Source organism: Malaclemys terrapin, chromosome 1, assembly GCF_027887155.1.
Source record: "Malaclemys terrapin pileata isolate rMalTer1 chromosome 1, rMalTer1.hap1, whole genome shotgun sequence".
NCBI lineage: Eukaryota > Metazoa > Chordata > Testudines > Emydidae > Malaclemys > Malaclemys terrapin.
Window position 1 is genome coordinate 160,378,518 of NC_071505.1, and position 6,000 is coordinate 160,384,517.

Here is a 6,000-nt window from a genome sequence, read left to right on the forward strand (position 1 = left end):
GAGCTGCAGACTGGAGTTCTGGGACAATATCAGATTTGTGTACAGTTGTATAGTATGCTGCCAATGAGACAAAACTGTGTGCACACTCTCTTTCTGCTGCAGAGTCCAGAGGGGTATAGCTGCAACACACCCACTCATCCCTGTTGCCAAGGCAACATATATAGCACACCCACACCCTGTTGCAAAGGCAGCATATATAGTACACCCAAAACCCTGCCGCCAATGCAACCATATAGAGCACACACTCTTGTAGCTGCCAGGAGGCCTGTTATTGCCTATGGGAGAGATCCATGCCCTTAGTGTCAGGTGTTTATCTGTAAACTATAATAGTAGTCTGTGTTGCTGAATCCCAAGGATGATGCTGTGTGTACAGCTTCTCTGTGCCATTAAGCTGGGTGTGGATCTGCAGCATGCACTACTGCTACTCTGCACCAGAAGTCTGCAATACTCTTCCCCCCTTCTAAGTTCTTGGAGCTGGGTATGCAGCACCCTCCTTTTCTGTTTCCGGTGCATGTAGTTCCTACCACTGAAATGATCTACCGCTGTGCTGTCAAGCGAACTGCTTGTTGCCAACAAGACTGTGTGCCTTTTACCAAGTCCTCTTCCATCATCAAGGCACTGCATGCTAGTGTGACCACTGTCTACCCTTGCTGTCATGGGATACCATGTGCTTATGCTCATTTGGTTCCTGAGGCCCCTGGGGCACATGCAGCAGCAGTTCTCAAATGTGGAGACAGAACTGCGCTGTCTATCATTTACATATTTAATGCACGGTTTTATTATAATGGATAAACATACACTTTTACAACCATACATGGGTATGTTATATATACCCTGCCTAGGAGGCACAGTAACTTTCAATAGGCTATCTACTTTAGTCTCTAGTATAGCTACCAGTAGGCACTGATCTGCAATTTCAGATTCTTATTCCCTAGAGTGAAGCTGACTATTATATGTGGTCACGTTGGAAATGGGTGGAGATAAGTGTCACAGACACAGAGAACTGTAAAGGAGGCAGCTGACCGCTGTAGCTGGCAGGAAAATTCAGAAGAGTAGCATAAATAGGCCTACATGCCTGAAGCCTCTTCATAGGCTACCCGCAATAACAATTTGTCAGACTGACAGGGTGCGAGTGCCATTTCCTTCAGCGACAAGAGAGCAGCCAGACCTCCATCTGTACACTTGGCATCTCCACAATACATTAATCATAAACACTGTCCATTAGTATAACACTCACATTAACAGCCCCATGTCCAGAAGCCATGGCACAGCATTATAATAATAAATGATATTTTGCACTCATCTGTAAACCTCATTGTCCTTTACAAAAGTGGATATTGTTAGCTCCACTTTATTGATTGGGAATCGGAGGCACAGAGAAGTTAAATAATTTGATTAAAGATACATAATGAGCCAATAGCAGAGCTAGGAACAGAATCCAGCTCACCTGATTTCCAGTCTTATGAGCTAACCACTGTCCAAGTCCTGGGGGTATAGCCTAGCTATGTGACTATGCATCACAGCTCTATAGATTGTGACTTTTGTTTAGTGGAAAACTCAATCCTGCATCTTTATTATTGCTCTTGTCAGTACTGTACACAGGAGAGCTGTTACCCTTCCCTTTATAGTTATGACAGCTCTCAAAGAACGTATGAGAATAGACAAATTTTTCTCATTCCTACTATAAGTGATTATAAGAAGGGTCCTGTCTTGAGCAAGAGGTGGGTAAATAGGATCAAGGTCAAGACAGAGTATTCATAAATAATTACAGTCACACCATGATTTTCAAAAGATAAACATTGCGGAGTAAGCAATGCTAACCAGAGATACAGGTTCTGCTTGGGCTCGGACTTGGTCTCTCCTGATGAGCCCCTCTGTCTGCTAGCCATGAGAGAGGACAAAGGGATACATCTATTTCAGTTTCATTTGACATATTTCATTAAGTTACTGACATCTGTAAATATTCGTGCAACTCTGAGCACCAACATATAAAAGGTTCCATGAGAAGATCAAGCCAAGTTCAAAATCCAACAACATTTCCAGAAGAACTTGTCAAAAATAGAAAAACAATTTGGCAAAAAAAAAAAAAAAAAAATTACTTTCAAAGTTGTTTCTGTTTCACAGGGATTGAAATGGAATAATGTTGGGGTTTTTTTCCAGACTTTTTTGCAAAATATTTGTTTGAAAAATCTTGAAATTTCAAAATTTTATTTCCTTCTTTTATTCCCTTTTTCCGCTTAGTACAATACAATGAATAGTGTGCAGTTTTTTAATTCCATTTTTTTATTATTATCTTTCTTTCAGATACTCCTCTGGGGGTTTGTCAAGCATAATATAAACACATAAATAAATAAATAATAAAGACCTCTATGTCTGCCAGGGAGAGTCTGACATCTTCTTCTTGGGTATCATGTAATCTCTGATCCAGCATGAGAGCTTTGGAATTATGGCATTGACAAGCAACAATAGACTAGGCTGAGCAACTTCTTGACAAGCGGTTGTGGGCTGATGGAGATAGGCCAACATTCCTTAGTCTTACTTGGGACTGGCCTCCCCTTATACACAATTCCTATGGAATTAAATAGCGATGAAACATATAGGATTCTATAAAAATTACCATATTATGGAAATTTGCAATAGAAGATGATCTCCTCTCTATAGGTGTTTTGAACCATTCTATAGAATTCTGTAGCAGAGAAACAATTTTGTGTTCAGTTCTATAGCATGGTTAAAAAAAAACAAAAACTAAGGAAGGAAGGGAAAGTTAGAATTTTCTATTAAATTCTGTAGTATTATTCCATAAGGATCCCACTCCAGCCAGAGAGGCAGTTTAAGATGAAACATTGGCTGCTGTCTCAGCACACCTTCAGCATTCACTGCCTGCTGCAGTGTGTTCGCCAAGCAGCATTCACTAGTCACACAAATACTTATGCATGTTGTTACAGTATGGAGCATACTCCCTGCACATCTTGCACTTAGCAAGTCAGCCCTCCTTAGAGGCCCTTAGCAAGCCAGCCTATTCTGCCACTACAAGTTTTACAACCTGTCTATACAAGCCCTTGGCGACGCAGCACCATTGCCTTCTCTGTACCAATGAAATATGTAAAATGAAACAGAAAAGGAAATTTCTCTCTTTCCTCCAGCTGACTGAGGGGCTCTCAGGAGAGCCACGGTATAGCAGTAGCAGAACCTATGCCTCTCCTATGTTAGAATCTCCTGTTCAGAAATGTTATCTTGTGGGAAGCCCAATGTTCTACTAGGATTTCTCACAGGGCAGGTACTCGAAATATGCAGGAAGGACAATCTGACCTCATGAGAGTGTCTTAAAAGTGTTGAGTTTAAAAAAAAAAGGGGGGGGGGGTTCCTTCGCCTTCTGGTTTGAGCCTTTATGATTCACATATTCAAGCTTTTTCCCCATACCACGAGGGCTAGAAATAATGTACTAGTTTTTTCTTAATGGGAGCTGAGACCTTCATGTAATCACATGACTCCTGGCACTGGGGTTTTAACACAAACACCAAATATCACAAGAGTGGATGACATTAGATCTCTGCTCTGAGGCACTCACAAGGTAAGAAAAGAGAAGCTGAGAACTCCTTCCTGAGGGGTTGTGAAAGCAACACCATTCATATGAGCAGAAGAATGTTATACACTAGGTATAAATATGATGTGGATAACAAATGAAATCAAAAGTAATCCAGTCTCTCAAGGAATGACATAATAATGATCCCATTTGGCATCTGTAGCACCCCCTTCATCTGAAGAACTCACAGGTAGGGGATTATTATTATTATCACTTGCCAGAGGTGGAAACTGAGCCGCACAGAGGTTAAGTAACTTGCCCAAAGTCACACAAGGCTAGACTGTGACCTGGACTACAGGACTGCGGAAGGGAGTAAGACTCTTCCTTAGTCCTTAAGGATATACCTACACCACAGCCTTAAGGGTGCTTCTCAGCACTATTAGAAGACAAACATGTATTAGCTCTGCTTGAGCTAGCCCGCTAAAAGTTGCAGTGCAAAGACAAGAACAGCAGCTCAGGCTAGTTTCCAAACTACTATCCCTCCTGTCCCCTGGGTGTGTACTCTGGTGGCTAGCCTTAGCCCCTGCAGCCACACTGCTATTTTTAGTGCCTTAACTTTTGCATGTGTCTATCTACTCACACTGGGAAGTACCCACCCAGCTGCTCTGTAGACATACAGTGTATGGGCTATCCAGATTATGGGTCCAGAATAGCTGAGCCAGAGCAGGGTCAGTAGTAGTGTGTTTCTGTTTATAGATAAAAACTCCCCAGGAGTAAGCATGAGGGGAGGAATTTTGACTCAAACATGAGTCTGAGTCACAATGCCTTCTGGAGCTACTCCTTCCATGGTACAATTTACACAATCTAGCTCACAGAAAGTAGCTGAGTCAGGAATTGAACTCTATATCCTTTTACGCCCAGTCTCCTGCACTAACCAATAGACCATGCTGCCCATGTGCTATGAGTTAATTGTCTGTTAAATAGGATTACAATGAAAACCCATTATCAGAACCCATTTAATCTGAAATACCCTTTTAGCTAAATATAGTTTATATCCCCCGTGTGTGATTTACTTGTTTACTTCTCCTGTTATCTGAACATCTCACTTCTGCATCCAAGTGTTTTTGATACCCCCTTTTGAATGAATTGATTCTATCTGTATGTGTACTAGGAAAATCCCTTAAGACTTCAAGCTTTTAAATAATAAATACTGAGACATAATAGAGAAACAAAGAGGTACAGGTAGGATGGCTGTTCCTTTTCTCCTAAGGTAGTTACTGATTAAATGTTGCATGGTATTAAGTTAACGAAGGAATGGAAGCCTCAGGTTCATAGCATCCATGGAATGTGCATAAACGTAAAGGCAAATATTACAGACATGTGATCAATGGTAGGTGGGGGGAAGAAAAGAGTTTAGAGATGCCAGGAAAAGCACTGCAAAAAATATTTCTCATTTATCTAGCTGTAAGGATTGCAAACAGTTTCATAAACCATGAACATATAGCTCCACAGTAACATGGCTGCTTCAGGGATGAAGTGTAGCAGCAACCAAACAGAACAGTGTGGTAAAAAGAAAAAAAAAATGGCCAAGGAGCCCATAGCAAGTCCCCTACACTTAAGAAAAGTGGCAAGAGATGTTTTATATCCATGCAGAGGAAAGGTTTTGAACAGGGCCGGCTCCAGGCACCAGCCGAGCAAGCTCGTGCTTAGGGCGGCAGATTCTACGGGGCGGCATTCCGCCCAATCCTAGGGCGGCACGGTCGCTTTTTTTGTTTGTTTGTTTTTTGTTTTGTTTGCCGATCCAGCCGCCCTGTAGGGGCTGGCGGCACGGAGGAGGGAAGCGCCCTGCTGGGAATGGGCTGCGCGCTCCGTCTGCCCCAGCTGGTGCCAGGTCTGTAGCAAGCCCGGCAGGGCAGCCCGCTGTAACAATGCTGTTCTGGCGGGACCCAACTGAGAGTATCAATTCAGGATAAATTGCTTAAAACAGGGCAGTCACAGCCCAAGGCTGGGGTTTTTCTGCCTCTAAGGCAAACCAAACCAGCCAGACTAAGAGGACTTCGGTCTCACCCCACTGGCTAACCACAAGTCACACAAGCAATTCCCTTAGACACTCCAGTTTCCCACTATCACCACCAGTGCCGCTTGTTATGGGGACAAATGGTTATGAAAACCAATACCCCAATAAAAGAAAAAAGATTCTCCTGATCCCAAATGACCAAGCTCCAGACCCAGGTCAATATACAAATCAGATCTTACCCACAAATCTCGCTGTTGCCAATCCTTTAGAATCTAAAATCTAAAGGTTTATTCATAAAGGGAAAAAGATAGAGATGAGAGCTAGAGTTGGTTAAATGGAATCAATTACATACAGTAATGGCAAAGTTCTTGGTTCAGGCTTGTAGCAGTGATGGAATAAACTGCAGGTTCAAATCAAGTCTCTGGAATACATCCCCAGCTGGGATGGGTCATCAGCCCTT